This window comes from Leopardus geoffroyi, chromosome C1, assembly GCF_018350155.1.
Source record: "Leopardus geoffroyi isolate Oge1 chromosome C1, O.geoffroyi_Oge1_pat1.0, whole genome shotgun sequence".
Classification (NCBI taxonomy): domain Eukaryota; kingdom Metazoa; phylum Chordata; class Mammalia; order Carnivora; family Felidae; genus Leopardus; species Leopardus geoffroyi.
The window spans coordinates 138,118,520-138,136,698 of record NC_059328.1 but is presented as its reverse complement, the minus strand read 5'-3'; the positions used below and the strand labels follow the sequence as shown (position 1 = coordinate 138,136,698).

At 37.4% G+C, this 18,179-nt stretch overlaps 1 long non-coding RNA gene across 1 annotated transcript in view; it reads left to right on the top strand.

Annotated features, from left to right (window-relative positions):
- Nucleotides 1-1,844: 1,844 nt before the first annotated feature.
- The window catches only part of LOC123598898, a 387,130-nt gene continuing 370,795 nt past the window's right edge, over nucleotides 1,845-18,179 (top strand). Inside the window, exons 1-5 of the long non-coding RNA XR_006712866.1 lie at nucleotides 1,845-4,053; nucleotides 7,605-7,718; nucleotides 7,820-8,015; nucleotides 11,422-11,554; nucleotides 15,127-15,308. This is a non-coding gene — a long non-coding RNA (uncharacterized LOC123598898). The remainder of the gene's footprint in view (nucleotides 4,054-7,604; nucleotides 7,719-7,819; nucleotides 8,016-11,421; nucleotides 11,555-15,126; nucleotides 15,309-18,179) is intronic.

Genomic DNA, 18,179 nt, shown 5'->3' with positions numbered 1-18,179 from the left:
TTACTAAACACTTAGTACAGAAAACTTAATACATTAGATATCATTATTATTAATACCATCTTCGTTACTTAGGGAGTTGACGCATCCTTTGAGAGTGGTGAATTGGGAGTATTTTCACTGACCTATTGCTTTCCAAGGACGATGAGGCAATATACATTGAGATTACCATAGAAAGTAAGTCAGCATTGACTACCACACATAGTCACAGTGTGAAATAGAGACCAGTGTAACAGTCAGTGAGGAAATAGTTTAAGCAGTAATATGTATGTGTGTGCACAGCTGCATTGGTACATCTACATGCATTCTTACATATATATATGCACAGCCATCCCAAAAATCTCATTAGGAAATCACTGTTGTTCCCCCGCTAAATATTTCTAAAATTTTGGTTTTTTATTTTATTATTTCTTTACTCTTATAAAATTCCCCTGATATCTATTGCCATTCTATTTAATATATATAAAAAGATATGTGAAATATGATACAGACAGAACTGTGCCTTTAGCTGGCATGGGATTGATACTGGTCAAGTGTAACAATGAAAGCAGAATTCTTAATTGGTTCTAGTGATGCCTGATTATTCTAGAGTCTGTCTGAAATGGAATGCATTTTGTGTGTGTGTGTGTGTGTGTGTGTGTGTGTGTGTGTGTGGTCAGTTGTGTGGTTGAAAGAAGAGGCAGCTGCTCAAATGGTGAGATTTCAGAAGGTCCCAGAAGTACTGTTTCTCAGTATCTCTTCATCATACCTGAAATTAGAGGACCATTTTGAGTGGGTAAATCTTTGCATTTTTCATAGGTGACTTCAAGAAATTCAAACATCATGGAAAGAATAAGCCGTTCTTGTTTATTAACCTTTTCAAGTGATTGTTTTCTGATTATTTTCTAATGTAAAGCCTTCTAATGTAAAGGCTAATCTGGATATATTCAGCCTAATGCTTTAATTTCAACCTAATGCTTTAATTTCAAATCCACCGACCAAACTGGTATTGCCTTGAGAGGAAAAACATCTCTCATAGAGTATATCGATAATATATTTTTTCAAGTCTAAAATGCATTTTATTCACTTATGTGTGTTAATGTGGTTATTTCTGGGTTATATAATTAGAAATGATTTTAACTTTTTTTTTTAATTTTTTTAATGTTTATTTATTTTTGAGAGAGAGACAGAGCATGAGTGGGGGAGGAGCAGAGAGAGAAGGAAACACAGAATCCAAAGCAGGCTCCAGGCTCTGAGCTGTCAGCACAGAGCCTGATGCGGGGCTCGAACCCATGAGCCTTGAGATCACGACCTGAGCTGAAGTTGGACGCTTAACCGACTGAGCCACCCAGGCACCCCTTAACTTTTTCACTATACTTTAGAAATTTTCTAAAACTGCTAACTACATGTTTGTTTAATTAGAAGTAAGAAAAATAAGAAAATGCCCATTAGATTTCTACCCACACAAGGAATTGTAGTTACCTAATTCCCTGATCAATTATGAAACAACCTGTGCTTTAGAGAAATTGGAATGGAACAATAAAAAGCTATTCAAAGTCAATAGAAGTGACTGGATTTCAACCACAGCATCAACAAAATCAGAAGGAGAATTGATAAAATGCAAAGTTGATGTTAATTTTGATGATGTTAACTTAGCAAAACAAATCCTAAGAGAACAATCAAATAATTTCCTAACTTCAATTTTATTATTTTTAATGTTTTTGTTTTATTTTTGAGAGACAGAGAGAGAGAGCATGAGTGGGGGAAGAGGAGAGAGAGAGAGAGGAAGACACAGAATCTGAAGCAGGCTCCAGGCTCCGAGCTGTCAGCACAGAGCCTGACGCGGGGCTCGAACCCACAAACTGTGAGATCATGGCCTGAGCCGAAGTCAGATGCCTAACCGACTGAGCCACCCAGGCGCCCAACCTAACTTCAATTTTAAAGAGAGGAAGATAAAAACCTTTTCCCACACTGCATGCGGAAAATGAGTCAGCTTCATTTCAGCCCAGGAAACATTTATTCTGTGTCTACTGTCTACCTACCAGATATTACAACATGTTCAATATACAAACAAGAAATCAAATATCGCGGGGCAAGTGTTTTAAATAAACAAGGAATGTGTCTAGAAGGGTGTAAGACAAAATTGCCAAAGGTTTATACTGCAGAGTAAGATTACATGACGTTTTCTCATTTTGCTTGTCTATTCTCAAATGTGTATTGTGATATATATTTGTGTGAATGTGCGTGTGTGTGTGTGTCCCTTATATGACATTCCTATCCACATTTGATCCTCAACCTCCTTTGTAAACTTTATTTCTGCTTTCTCTCTCCATAATTCATATATCCTCTGATTAATAGCATATTTGTGGGAAGGAGCATTTTGTACATCAGTTTTTTACTCTATTTCCTATCCCTGCTGATGGCCTGCTATTGTCAATTTAAATATCACCTGCTTCAAACAGTCCCGCATTATGTGTGAAAACCTCTCTGACCCTGAATTCCTAAACCTTATTTCTCTCAGTGCTGAGCATTTTGTGATACGGTGTCTTGCATTGCTATTTTACTTAATACCTTACCCTATATGGTACTTTACTTTCATAACAATTTTACATAAATTATCTTATTTCATTCTGTGAAATAAGGTAGATATGATCTCTGTCTTCTGTGTGGGAAAAGAGCAGTATTAAGTGACTTGCTTACACTTCTGAGGAGCCAAGGCCAAGAACATAGGTTTCTGACTCTTGATATAATTTGATTTTCATTAAATGGAGCCACACTTAGTTTACTTTTGCTCTCTGACAAAACTGTATATCAACTCTATGAGCTCAGGAACTCTTTAGAAGTCAAGAATATAGTGTACACAATAGGTGCTCAGTAAAATCATTGATTAATGTTTTGACAAGATCTATAAAGCAAATCAACATAAATCAAAGCAAATTTCCTGGCTAATTAAGAGATAACCTCTTCAATATTAAAATCTTCAGGTCTGTCTTTCTTCAAGATTTTAAAATTCTATTTGTAGGTATTTGCATTTGTTTAAGATATAAGGAAGATATTTAGAGAAAAAAAAATCAGCATTTAGAAAGAGAAGGCAACACTTTTATTCACCTGAAGGGAAAATTTACTAGTGGAATGACTGGTTGAGAAGGAGAGAGCAGCGTAACTGGCAAAAACCCTCACTGTAGTAGGAGAAAAGGAAATCCAGGGAAGAAGAAAGCACCATGAAATGCCATGATGTTGGGATTTGTTCTGGATTTTGTATATTTCTGACAAGGGTGGAGAGAGCAGGACCTCACAGAAACAAAGCAATATTCGACACGGTTTATAAGCTACTGATAAAATCTCTGCTCACTGGTGGTTTCCCAAGTGGACAACAACTTAGCAGGCCAATCAAAGAGTGGTAAAATTTCATGTGGAGCTCTGAGACTTCTGTCTTAGTTGGCTGGAGTCAGGAACAAGGTGAACTGCCCACAAGCTAAGGACAAGCAATACCCAGGGGAGAGTAAACATTTTTCTCATTGCAGCAAAAGACTAAATCTAGTTATGCAAACAATGACGACAGTGAGTGGGGATACTGATGGATAAAATACATACTGTACAATTCATTCAATCTTTGTGAATCGTATAATCTGAAAATAATTTTTATGTTATAATGAGTAATTGAAATAAATTCATACAATTTTTGTTTTGCACAAAAGTAATAGTGGCTAGAAGCATAGGCTTTACACCCCCTCCTTTCTTGGGTAATTTCTTATGGAATGTACTTTCATCCATTCAACACTTATTTAGCAAGCACTGTATATACCAGCTCCAATAGTAGGCCCTGGAGTTGTAACTGTGAAGTAAACAGACCCGAGCTCAGGTCTGGAAACTGGGCACAACAGTATCGTGACTTTTTATTATAATGACCTTCTCAACCTCCTAATTATCCATCCTTAATGGATACCCTTGGTAGCTGCCCGTCTTCCTAGTCCCTTTGTATGCTACATTCTATTAACTCTCTCCATAGTTCTCTGCAATACAGGCATCCCCTCCTGCCGCCCAGTATGATAATTGTGCCTACCTCGCTTCTGATCAGTAAGTACTGCCACACTTCCTCTATCATTTCCTTATTTCAACACCCCCTTTGCTTTCATTGTCTTATGTCCTACTCAATGTCCTTCATTGTCTTGCTGTCAGGGCTGGCTGAGACCAGCCATCACTGTGCTTCTAAGAATGCTCAGCCCTTCTTACCGATGCATTTCATACTTTGGTTATAGGTGATTCATACAGGCTCTCCCATGGAATAAAGTGAGCTGGAGTTTGTCTGCTTTATGTAGTATGTCCACACTAGCATGCTACTTCTCTGAGCCTTTGGGTCTCATTTTCCATGGCAGTTTCAGCATTTCACTTAGTACAGACTATTATGAATCTTGCAAACTCCTAGTCCCAGGTGTTTGTGAAGGCTTTTGTCTTTCTCTGTCTTTCTTTCTTTCTTTTTCTTTCTTTCTACTTTATTGAAATATAATTCACATAATTCGCACACCATACAATTTATCCATTACACTCATTATCTCATATAATCCTCACAATAACCCTCACATATGCTATTATTGTCACTATTTACAGATAAAGGGATAATGTCTTAACGGGGCTGAGTAACTAGCCCAAGGTCATTCATCTGGGAAATATTGGGATCTAGATTTGAATCCAGTATTGTTTGATTCCAAAGTCATGCTGTGCTTGTTCTTAAAATGTAGACTTATTTAAAAATTGCAAACTCTTGCCCTCATTTTAAATAAGCATTGTTTGGGCTTCTCAGTCAACTCCCTCACCTATGAAGTCATAGTCATTATTAGTAACTCATTTATTTCTAGGAAGGAACATAGAGCATTCAATAAATATGATTTAATTTTGTATTTTGTCCTCATTTTTGGAAAATGACTGGGTGGGGACCTAATTTCAGATGGGAAAAGTAAGATTAAGTAGTCAATTGACCAGTTCAAGGTAAAAAAAAATTAGCTGATTCTGGGGCCAAGAATGGAAGTATGTCACCAGCTTCTGACCAGGGACATGTCCTACCATGGCCTTGTGCTGCCCACAGAGGAGTTTCTTGATGGGAATACTGCCACTCACCAATAACACTCTGGAGAAATGCTTCCAGGTAATAGTGGAGAAAACTGGAAACTAGTGCAGGGGAACATCACTGACTAAATTAGAGCATGACCAACAGGCTGGAGGGCTTTGTGAGCTCGTAACTCAATGGCAGCTCGAAGTGGCTGTGATCTTTGTGCACTTGAGAACATTAAAACCTGGTGCCTCTTTGCAAAGGCCTGGTTTGGAAGCAAGAATTCATCCACACGTTTAACTCAAGCTTCGTATCTGAACCTGGGTCATTGTAGTTACCAGAAGAATTGAAAGATGGATGAATTGACATCTTTCAGTGTTTTTTGTCTATCTGGCAAAAATGGCCCAACACTGCATGTAAATAATTATAAATAAAACAGAAAGTCAGAAGACCTTCTAGTTAATATTTAATGACCAGTTCTCTGGCAGCAGCGCACATTCCAAAGATTTCCCAACCAGTCGTGTTTATACTGCTATAAACTCCAACAGGCCCAGCTTTTCTCTGAGGTTAGAGCACACTCCAAGAGCTAATATTTCTCCTACCTGAGAACTTTAAAAATGGTCTAAAAATCCAAAGCAAAGCCAGGAATGTGCTAGTTGCTTATTGATGTTTTTGTTAACCAAGAAAAATTGGTGGCAAAAACCACCTTCTTGTTTGTTGCAGAAGATTATGGGACTCTATTTGAGAATAAATTATGAAAATACCTATTTTTGCCAGCTTTGTCAGAGAAGGGAGTATACGTCCAAAGAAGCCAAGTCATTTCAAAACTTGGTACGCAAGCTATTTGTTTCTCGAAAATTAGGAAAAGAACGTGACCTTAAAGGAAATGAAAAAGCTCAACAGGAAATTTCATAAATTGTAATATTCTGACTTAACCACTTTTTAAAAAATTCAGATACTGAGATTCATTAAATAAGTAAAACTAACATTTTTGTAGGTCTTAATGTAAAGAATAGTTTGCCTATGTTATTGCCTTTGAGTCTGTTAAAGTTTTGAGGATTCATGAAACACTAAAGTAATGGGAAGTATCACTCTGAGTATTCAGGAAGTGTGAGTGTTGGTGCTTGTACGGAGTAATAAACCACTGAATCCTTTCCCAAGGAACTTCATAGTATGGTATTCTTATAACAGCAGAGTTGGCCAAAGGATTCTTTATTTTAGCTTTAGTAAATAGCACTGGGGCAGGGGTATCTATTTCTAAATGTATATACTCTATGTACACAAAACCATGCAGGGTGAAGATCAAATCTTTAATTAGTAATTAGCATAAGAAAAGCTATAAGGAAGTGATGTAGTCTATAGGAAAAAGATTTCAAGTTACAAATCAAGAAATGAGAGTGCTCTTAAGAGTAACCATAACAGCAACGTGCATTTATTTCATTTTTTGTTTGTGCCAAGAATGGTTTCAGGCTTTTTCTCTATTGCCCATTTAATCCTTGTAACCGCCCTCTGGAGTAGATACTGTTGTTATTCCTGCTATGCAGAATAGGACACAAAGGGATTGCTAGGTTAAGTAACTTGCTCAAGGGCACTGAACTTCTTCTAAGTGTAGTTGCTGGGATTCAAACCCTAGAAATCTACCTCTAGAGCTCATGCTATTAACTGTTCTGCTAAATTGCTTTTTGATTAGTAGTTCTACCTTTGCTAAGTGAGCCTGGTCAATGTTTTTTATTTTATTTTATTTTATTTTATTTTATTTTTCAATCTTTTCAAATTATCTGATATCTGCTATTGCTACTCTCACAAAGTTGTTTTCAGGATTAACTGAAATAATATATTTAAGAGCACTTTAAAAGATAATGTGCTCTTCCAATGAGGTGATATTATTGCTTTGTATACAATGGTTAGTTACTCAGAGCAATGATCCATTAAATGGTCAGCAATGAGTGCATTTGGTATACTAATAAACCGAACCACCATAATAGGCTTCTTTTAGATGTACACACATTAGTTCTTCCCAGAACTCATGAGCAAGTCAAGGCTCAAACTGCCACTGCACACAGTTATTTGGAGATACATGGGCATATTTCTGGAAACAGGGAGGAACTGCTGTAATTGTTTGCACATGCAGACATTGTCTCAAATTATGATTTTGCTATTTCAGAGATTCCCTTGTCATAACTACCAAAATGACACAAGCAGTACTTTTTTGTAATCTCCATATTTGACGCATGAAAGAAGACTTAATTCCTGTTTGAATAAACAACATAATAAGGTTATTGAGATTAGAGACCATTACTATATAAAATTATGTCTAAGTGGCAGATATAATTAACATTGGATTGTAATTACACTAATTACAAGTCACATTAAGACACTCCAGTAATGACAAAGTGAGAACCCTATAATTGAATGGAATAAGTAGGGAAACATGCTGCTCACACTAATTACCTAAATGAGCTAATATGTCTTCAGAGTGACAGTCTTGCTCAATGTTATTACGCAGACAAGGCAGTTGAGTGAGGTATTTTTTGAAATATATATATATATTTTTTCCAGTTTTTCCCTTTATTCTCTCCAGGACCTATTTCAAAGCATCAGCAGCTTCAGGATTTCTCTCTTGAGCCAAAGAAAAGTAGAGCTTTCTCTAACCTTCTTACAAAAGAGCACATACAGCCCAGATCCGTAGACCTAGGTAAGACTTAGATGTTAGTGTGTATGGAATGAACTGAGCACTAGCTGGTTCCTTGGATTGGCTAATGCTCTCCAATTTCTCCTCTGTCCTGTCTTTCCCAGTTTACCAGATAAAGCAGCTCCAGCTTCCTGTGTATTTTGCAGCATTGAGAACAATCATGTTGTGGGTTCCGAAGTACCAAACATGGCTTCCGCTGCCCGGCCCCAGAGAGGCCCTGGAGAGTGATAAAATTTGAATTATTCACAGCAATTAGTACCAGCACTGCACTGGGACTCACATTTCAGCCCAAGCTTTTAAGTGAGAATATAAAATAATACTGGAATATGAATTCATGGCGCTGTGAAAGTTTATTTTTTGTTTTTTCTTTTCCCTCCTCAAATACCTTTCCTCTTTGTACTTCTAACTATCTGGGGCACTGCTTGGGTAAGGTTAAAAAAAAAAAAAGGAAACAGGATGTAGCTATTTAAAACCTTAAAAGAAGATATTTTGTTTTTAAAGCAGGGATATCACAACATGTGGGAAACTGAATTGATGCACTTATATTGATAAATAATGCTGAGTGGAGCTTTTTTTTCTCTTCTGTTGGGGAAGAAAGGAAATGGTATCAGACATGCCTTTGTCAGTGGGGCTTTCAAACTGTTTCTGTATATAAGTCTTTTTCCTGTATTAATGAGATTTCCTTCCCTTTGTCCAGAAACTGCAGTTTTGCCCCTAAAGAGCCAGGTTTACGTGTTTCTAATACAAAACACTAAGCCAAGTGTGCAAGGTTCATTAATAAGTAGATACTACATTAGTCCAAACGTGGCAATTTGGCCCGCCTACCCTGTTAATATTTGGTGTGTAACTCAGAAATAATGACTCTGTTCTCTTGAAAAATTCTACTTCCAGGTTTTGCAATTCTTGCAATCAATCATTTTATTTCAAAATGGATTTAGTGTTGAATTTGAATTAGGGGCTATACTCAATTAATTCTTTAGTTATACAAACTCATATAATAAAGCATTAGGAGTTTACATAAGAGGGTGTTGATTGAAATAAATAGAGTTGGAGGCCAGCCTTCCACTAATGGCCATGCAAGTCAGAGGCTAATGGACCTGGCCATATTTAATCTAAGACAAGGAGTGGGGTGATTAAGATTTTATCCTAGCACTATCCTGTTCTCACTGATGATTTTGCAAATTACTCATACCTCTGTTTTTGTAAGATGGCAATTCAATGGTTCTTTGCAACTTCTTTAGAGTCCTGAGGCTTAAAGCAGCCCAAGAACTTTTTGCACTTTATGTCACTACCTCTAGGTAAAGAATTAGCCAAGTTGGCAGAGCAAACAGATACCCAAGACTAGAACCTTTCTGTAAAGACCCAGATATTTAAGATTTTGGGGGTCACATTTGATCTGTGTGTATACATATATACATAGATAGATAGGTAGATAGATAGATATGTGTGTATGTATACGTATATATGAGTATATGTATGTGTATATACACATATATATATATTATAACTCTTTAAAAATGTAAAAACCATTCACCATTCTTGGCTTGCTGGGCTTTAAGCTTTTGGGGCTGTAAGAGGCTACAGGTAGAATTTGGGCCACAAAGCCAACTCCTGCCCCACAGTAATGTAATTGAACATCTATCACATTGAAGAATTGTTCTTTAATAGGAACTAAATATAAAAGTCCTTCAGTCAACTCTTCCCAATGTGCTGAAAAATAAAATGTAGACGATAGATATTTAAAGTTACAGACATTTTTTGTTTTGTTTTTTCTATTTATACTTGAACCAGTTGCTCTACTGGGCAGATCAAAGCTTAAGAGAGGAGAGGCAGTTTTCACATAGGCTATGGGAGTGGCCTTGTCTGGGTCAGAGCCAAAGTGAGGTGAGGAGGGCAGCTGTGCAAAACTGGACATGACAGACTGCTTATACACAGAGGGTTGATCAAATAAGTAACTATGTTAAGGATAAGGTGACCCAGGTATCAGAAGAGAGTTATACATATATGGAAAGGAATAAAACCAAAAAGAGCCCTTAATTTTCAGTACATATAGATACATAAAGAAATACAGAATTATATAGATATAAATATAGATGTAAATTATGTGTAAATATAAGAATATATATACATATGTGTGTATATACACATACACACATATGTATATATATGTTTATACATATATAGCAGACCTGGTACCCAGATTGCTGTTTCATAATATCATGAACAGACCTAGTGCCTACACTATGGCTCCATAATATCATTTTCTACTGAAAGAAACCAATGCTCCTAGGATAAATGGTTGATTCCAGAATAGTTGATTGAGGCAGGGCACATTTCAGTCTAGAAGATCTTTCTTGTCCCAGGAAAAATTTAAAAAGGCCCCAGAATGATTGGGTAATGTCAAAAAGTTCCAGAAACCAGTTTGAAGGGACTCCCACCAGACAAACCAGTGATAATTGCAGCATCAAAAGGAAAAAATGACACTAAGAATAGTACTTATTTGAAAAGTTAGGACCATTTGATACATTAAAAGTTTGAGGAAAGATGGGAAATTTACATGGTTTTAAAATAGATCCCTACAAAATACGCATTTATTACCAAGGAGGCTAGGAAGAATTACTTTATGGAGGAAAAGCCTGACAGACACCAACTTGATCACTGGTTAAAGTGAGCATCATCAGTCCTGAGACAAGTCCAAATTGTATGCCATTTAATAGGATACAGTTAGGAAAATGTGATATTTTCATCAAAAAACATAACTTGAATCTAATCATGAGGAAACATTAGACAAACCTCAACTGAAGAATATTTTACACAATAACTGGTTCTAAAGTCTTCAAAACCACAAGGTCATGAAAGTCAAGAAAGGACTGAGAAGTAATTCCCTTGTGAAGAATAAAGAGATATGACAGCTATAATGCAACACATAATTCTCAACTAATTATTTTCCTATAAAAAACATTGTAGGGACAATTCACAAAACTTGAATGGGGTCTAAAGATTAAATGATAGTAATGTATCAACGTTAGTTTCCTCATTTTGATTTTTGGACCGGTTATGTTGGAGAATACCCTCGTTTGTTGGAAATGCACATAAAAGATGGGGCATTAGGTTGGTAGATTACTCTCAAATGGCACAGAGAACAGAAATGCTTGTTCCGTACTTACAAATTTTCTATAAGTTTGAAAATGTTTTATAATAAGAAATAGTTTTAAAATGAGCTGCCTTATAAATATAATACAGTGAATTAAAAATACAATTAAAATGAGCTTTCTAGGGTGATTTTCTATAGAAAGATAACATTGTGGAGTGTGGATTTTGAAAGTCTGTAAAATCTGGATTGGAATTTGATTCAAACATTTGATAGCTGAATGGTTAGAGTTAGGCCACTTAACCATCTTACAAGTTAAATGTACCTGATATTGTCTATAGTGTAGTGCTATTAATAAATGAGAGAAAATTTACTTAATGGGCCAAATATAGTGCTTAGAACATAGAAGGTACTCACTAGAAGCTAATAATAGTAGAGATAAATTGTAGTAATAACAGTAACAGTAATAATAATAATAATAATAATAATAGGAGTAGTATTGTCAATGATGTTAGCAGTAATATTGATGGTAGCGATCGACTTTTTACTACCATAGTAGCGGTAGCTGTTGTTGTCACAGGCACCATTATCATGATCATCGTGGGTCCTCTCCAGGAGGGCTGACCTCGGTGGTCTGCTATATGAAAGAGCTTCAGTAATCATGATCCATCATGGGAAAAAGAAGTTATCAGGCAAGAGGATGTGAGGGGAACAATTATATGGATGGAAAACATCTTCATTATCAAAGGTGAGTTGATACCTAGAAATAATCCATGGTATGAGTATGTCCATGCAATGAGCCCACTCTCTTACTAAACATTGTAGAAAAACACTTGGTTCCACGCTGGCTTTCTCCAACATCCACTCCAATACACATAGATGTGAAATTCCTACACCCCGTGTCAAGCACACTGATTTCCTTATCTTCTGAAACTTGCCTGTCTTCAGAGTATTGTGTGTGTCAGAAGACATATCAGTGCCAAAGCCAGTTGAATATCTTGAAGTTGCCACAATAGGTCAGTGCAGGATTTTCCATATTCCTGCTCTGATATTTGAACTATAATTCTACTAATCTAAATTCTCAATAGTCAAGATAGATTTATATGTATTAGGACCTCTTATCTAGACTTTTTAAACATACTGTTTCATATTCCTTTTTTACCCTCTGGGTTTCAATATGTTGTATTTCAGGGAATAGACCTTCAGTCAATATTTTTGTGTCTAATAATATTATACTTAAAGACTTTTCCAGGGGCACCTGGGTGGTTCAGTCAGTTAAACATCTGACTCTTGGGGCGCCTGGGTGGCTCAGTCGGTTGGGTGGCTGACTTCAGCTCAGGTCACAGTCTCGCCGTCCGTGGGTTCGAGCCCCGCATCGGGCTCTGGGCTGATGGCTCAGAGCCTGGAGCCTGCTTCCGATTCTGTGTCTCCCTCTCTCTCTGACCCTCCCCCATTCATGCTCTGTCTCTCTCTGTCTCAAAAATAAATAAACGTTAAAAAAAAATTAAAAAAAAAAAAAACAAACCATCTGACTCTTGATTTTAGTTCAGGTCATGTTCCCAGGGTTGTAGGATCAAGGCTTGGGTCATGATCCCAGGGTCATGGGATCTAGTTCCACATCACTCTGGGCATGGAGCATGCTTAAGATTCTCTCTCTCTTTCTCTCTCTCTCTACCCCTCCCCCACCTCGCACACATGCTCTCTCTCTCTCTCTCTGTCTCTCTCTAAACAAACAAGCAAACAAACAAAACCCCAAAACCACCTTTCCAGAGATCATCACTTGACTTTGTGGTGGGCCAATAATGATTTATAGTCTGGGTCCCTGTGTGAAAGTCCATTTGTATGTATTACCACTTATGATGAAGAAAGTGGACGTCCCATTTAGGCTTCATGTTCCCTAGGCTTATTTTTCCCAACACTTCCAGATACGTGCAGTCAAGTCTTCCAAATACATACTCAATATTCTGCCTGATTCTGAAGCATTTTTTTACTAAATCAGGATATATAACAAGTGCCTCCATCCCTCCATCTGACATGACTTGGAATTAAGACTCTGAGGTGAACATTTGACTTAGTTGTGACTGACAGGCTTTCCTATTGCTTCCCCAATATCTTTGCTGCCAAGCAACCTATAACCAGAGCCCCAGGAGCATTTCCTATGAGTCTGTGCCTCTTCATACCCCTTTTCTTCTCTTTCCTGTCCCCATGTTGGCTCAGTCGAAAGGCTTGGATTTCTGTGGTTCCTGCTCTTTGCTTCAGGCTGGAGCTCAATCTCATAGCTGGAGTACTATAATAGTTTTTCTTGTGCAAGCCCTTTCCACCCAAGAGTCCTGCGCTCTGTATGCAGTCCAGGCTGTTGATTAGTCCACTACCATCTCTGACAAATATTTTTAAATAAAACTTCTTTCCCACAATAAAAAGTAAAGTATTTTTTAAATGTGGTCTGAATTAGATTCCTTCATTGATGTTTGGTGCATAGGAGTGCTCCTTTGGGACCCCCTATGATAGATTTCTCTTACCACAACTAATCCACTAGGTCCTAACTTCCTTATCCTTCCTGCTCTCCCATTGCTTTTTAAGTTTACTTTTGCCTGAGTTATGACAGTTGCAGGCAAGTCAGCAGTCCCAGCCCTCACCTTGCCACAGTACTTTTAAGGTACATCCTGGTACTACATATTATTCTATCCACCAAGTGTTACTTTAAATGGCCTTATACTTGAGACACCACTGATGGAATCTACTAAGATGCTATTCCACATTTTAGTTCCTCTCAGGGCTCCAAACACAGTTAAGGACAGGATTCAAAGTTAAATCCTCACCTTACTTCTAATTATGGGAAAGTTATTTATTTCACCTCTGATCCTGGTGGACATAAGATGAGAGTAATGCAGCTAATAGTTCATACATCACAGGTTCTTAAGTACTGATAACAATAGCAACGTATCAAGTGCCACCAAATGCCAGATGCTTTACATACATTATTTCTAATTCTTAGAATTATACTGCATTGTGGACTATATTCTCATTTTATAGATGAGGAAATTGAGGCTCACTCAGTTTGGTTAGGTAATTGGCCCTGTCATCACACTAAGCAAGTGGCAGAGCTGGCATTCATTTTAAAGGTGTGGCTGACTCTTAAATTCTAGCATATTTCACTACTCTTGCACCTCTGATGGGAAGGTTTCTCTCAAAAGAAACAAAGAGACACATTTCTCTGTGGCATTTCCTGTTTTCCTATTTCAAACATCTTTTTAGTTGCCGAAGAGTTGCCAGGATCAAAGACATAATTTATGTATTGAACTGCTGCAGGCTAGAAAGAAAAATGCATTTTATCATGCTTAATCCTTTAACTCATTCACTACGGGTATTTAAACATTTCCAGTGAGGTGTCAATAGACATATTTAAATGAGAAGGCATAAAGACTGGACATGGGTGGGGCAGAGGGACGTGTGGGGCGGAAATGGTGAATTCCTAAGGTTCCTAGCCTGTAATGCATCAGGTGTTGCACAAAATGGTAAGAAAAATACTTAAAGTTTTTGAGGTCCTGGGGAAAAGAAGTCTTCCAATGTGCTAGAAACCTCTTCAAGACAGCGTTTGTGACTTTAGTCTTCAAACTGTTTCCCTAAGTATTTTTGATCTTGATCTCTTTATTTGGTTGATAGCATTTTTTTTAATACTTGTAATTATTTTATTATTGTTTTATTTTTTTTCAATCTCCTTTCTCCTTTGCTGTAATGGAGATTCAGTAAAGACCACGATCATGTTACATACTGAATGGCACAAATAAGTGCTCAGTAAATAATTTTTTAGTGGGGAACCCCAGCCCTCCCCTCCAGCCTCTGATGGATGGTCGTGGTATTCCCGCCTGCTGCCTGAAGCCACTGCGCAGGTCCGCTCAGGGGCCGAGCGTAATCCCAGCGTGTGGTTTGCTTTAGCCCGGCGCTGAAACCGCGGCTCCCTGGGAAACTGGGCGTGGCCAAGAAGGGGGCCGCCCCTAGCCGGTCTTCCAGACGGTGGGGGGGAAAGTGGAGCTTGGTAGAGGTCCCGTACTGTACGCTTTCCAGCGCCCGGTGGGAGGGCCACTGGAGTGAGCCTTGCAGCCTTGGGCGCGGGCAGGGGAACCGCAAAGTTAAAAGAAAAAAAAAAAAGTTAAATGAATATGACAAAAGTGCAAAGAAGATCCCCTCCCTTTGTGAGAAGATCTACCACAGGTATCGCCAGAGTAAAATTCGCGTACCTCAATGTAAAGGTCACCAGGGAAAACTATACAGTGCGTGATACGTGTTATTAACGCTCCTTCTGTGTACTTCTCATCACAGAAACAGACTCGGGAAGGGGATGTGCTGGCATCACACCTACCAAGACGAGCAGGGAGGGGAACAGGACGAGGTAGAGCTGAAGAAATGGGGCTGCAGAAGTTGGTGAATTTGGCCCGAGTGGCCAGGCAGTCCCAGGCGCCATTCACAGGTTGTGGACAATTAGCAGATGTTTCTTTTTCCAGGTAAGTCCAATCCCACAGGTGTAGGCTGTGTTTATACTGAGTCAGATGGTGGTGGCGTCATAGCAGTATGACCAGGGGATTTTGGCCAGGGGATGGCTCCTCTCTTCTTGAGAGCCAGGACTCAGCGTTCCAACGTTCCAGGAAAGATACTGGTAAAAATTAAGAAATGGTGGTTTGCCTGTGAGTTCCCCTGAGTCATCAGCACCCATCGGTGATACACTATACCTGACCCTGTGGCCTTTAAATCATGTTACAGAATTTGAGTGACTAGGAAAATATTCACATCAAATAACTGATAAAAAGGGTTATACAACCGTATGCACTATATAAGGCAAAATATCTCTCTATTTTTATCTGCAACTATATATGAAGAGGAAAATAACAGATTGGGAAGAAATGCATGAAGATGTTATTAGTGGTTATCTCCAGGTGGTAGAATCTCAGGTGATGTATAGTTTCATCTGTGTATTTTCCAAGTCTTCTGTAGTTAACATGGATTACTTATAAAAAAGAAAAAGCAAATATTGAAAAAAAAAAAAACACAGAGAAAGACTCCACTAGGCAGAATAAATCTAAATAAATTAGACCATGCAGGTAACTGTTTTCATTTTTTTGTTTCTGGTCCACTGGAGTGGACTTCCTGGATCTTTTTTGGACCTCAGACTGCACTTAACCCCCTGCTGACTCAAAACCCAGCCTTTATGTTCACAGGTCAAACCTCTTTGAGCGTCTCACAGTGTATAATGATGAAGGTGCTCCTCTCCTGCTCTTCTGTTTACCTCCGCATTCAGTGGTGGTGGACCCAATAGGCCTACACTTTGGCTTTGTTCCAAGACAAAGAATCTGGCAGGGAAACAGAGGCAGATTTCACACTTTGGCAATGTCCCCCTGATCTCTGCTACCCCAGGTGTCAGACACCTTCAAGTGGAAATCTTTTAACTAAGAGCCCCCCGTGGCAGCTCCCTTAGGCTTGTATGTGTGTAGTGGAGGGGATGCTGGGATTTGGTGGAAATGTGAGAAATCAAATATTGAATCTGTTGGTTTATTGAGAAGATTAAAATGGCTGGTTTAGAACCAAGGATGAGCCTAGTCCTGCAGTTTTTCGTGAAGCTGGAAAAGGCAAACAGAGTAGTCTGCTCTGTGTTTAGACCATTTCCATCAACCTCTGTTGCCCTTTGCTCTTATTTTCCCAGTTACACCTGTCCTTTCCCACCTCATAAGAGAGCCTGTTTGTCACATTTTCCTCTTAGTTAAAATGTACAAGTCCTATATTTTATTCTTCTAGGTCCCTGCCAGGTAACTGATTACTTGAATCTAAGTTGAGGTGTTGATAGCTGATAAGAAAAATGTGTTAGATGTGTTAATGTGTATGCTGGTAACATTGACATTTCTTCAGTGACCTTTAGAATCTTAGGTCTACTGAGCATTTAAGACATGAGGTGCTGTAAAATAAAATGTGTGTGTATGTATATACACACATGTACATGTATGTATACATGTATGTATATATACATATATGTACATATACATATGTACATATGTACACACACACACACACACACACATATATATATATATATATATATATATATATATATATATATACACATATATGAGGGCAAACAGGATAACCCCAGATAACATATTATACTCTCTAATTGAATTCAACATTTGGCCAGTTCAGAGCAAATTCTCTGGAATCAATGATGTTTACCTCTGATTTGGTATAATACCTTATATTTAAAACCTAAATCTAAAAAAATGTTATTGGTTATTTGAGAGGAGTTTTGGTGTTGAATTTCAAAGAAAATATGATATATATATGTAAGATACATATAATGTTGTATATATATGTATATATATATGGCTCCATTAAGGTGTTATGTACTCTCTCCATCAAAGGACTAGTAATAATGGAAGCAGTGGTAGCTGTGACATGGTATATTTAATAATGTATCCTTATGCACGTTAGTCAAGGATAGAGAATTTAAGTTGGCTCAAAAAAAACAAAACTGTGAAATTCAACGATAAAACCTTTAATCATGCTTAAAAGGTCAATTGAAATGGGCTGATTATAGTTAGTAATTAAGTGGTCCTTAACCTATACTGTGCTGCTTTTCTTTGCTGGAGCTTCGTTTTGGGGAAATTCCATTTAGATTTCTGATTAAGTCTTTTTTTTTTTTTTTTTTTTTTTTTTTTTTTAGAATTAGGAAGAGAACAACAGTCACCACTTTTTTTTTTTTTTTTTTGGTTACAGTAATTTATGCTTTGTCTCATCTTCTCTTTGCTTTAACTTTTGTTTGGCTTGATTATCTATGTCATTTTACTTTAATGCATATATCAATTTTTCCTTTTATATCCTTTTAAGATACAAGTCTGTCCATTTTTATTTGGCTGTTTCATTGTAATTCAGTGTGTGTGTGTGTATATATATATATATATATATATATGTATGAAGTTTAAAAGAGTAAAAAATGAGATCAGTTTTAAGGTTTGTGAAAATCACTTCATTTCTATGTTTGTCTTATGTAGAAATTAAGAATAATAGTGTCTGTCTTTTTGTATCTCAAAGTGTAGTTATAAAGTTCACAATGAGATAATAAAACAAAGTGTTTTTAAAAGTATAAAATCCTGTTTAAACGTAAGAAAGACGTTACTTATATTACTTTTATTTTCCATAGTTTTGCTTTTTAAATTGTACATTTTAACTGTTGGTATGTTAAACTGTCCATTTTTCCTTTCCTGTTGGTGAGACAATATCTAAAGATAACGTGTCTACCTATTTTTATGTAAGGATGTACAAACATATATACAAATATTTTCCTTTAATTTTTTCATACAGTGGAAGCTTTTCATTTTGACTCTCAGTGA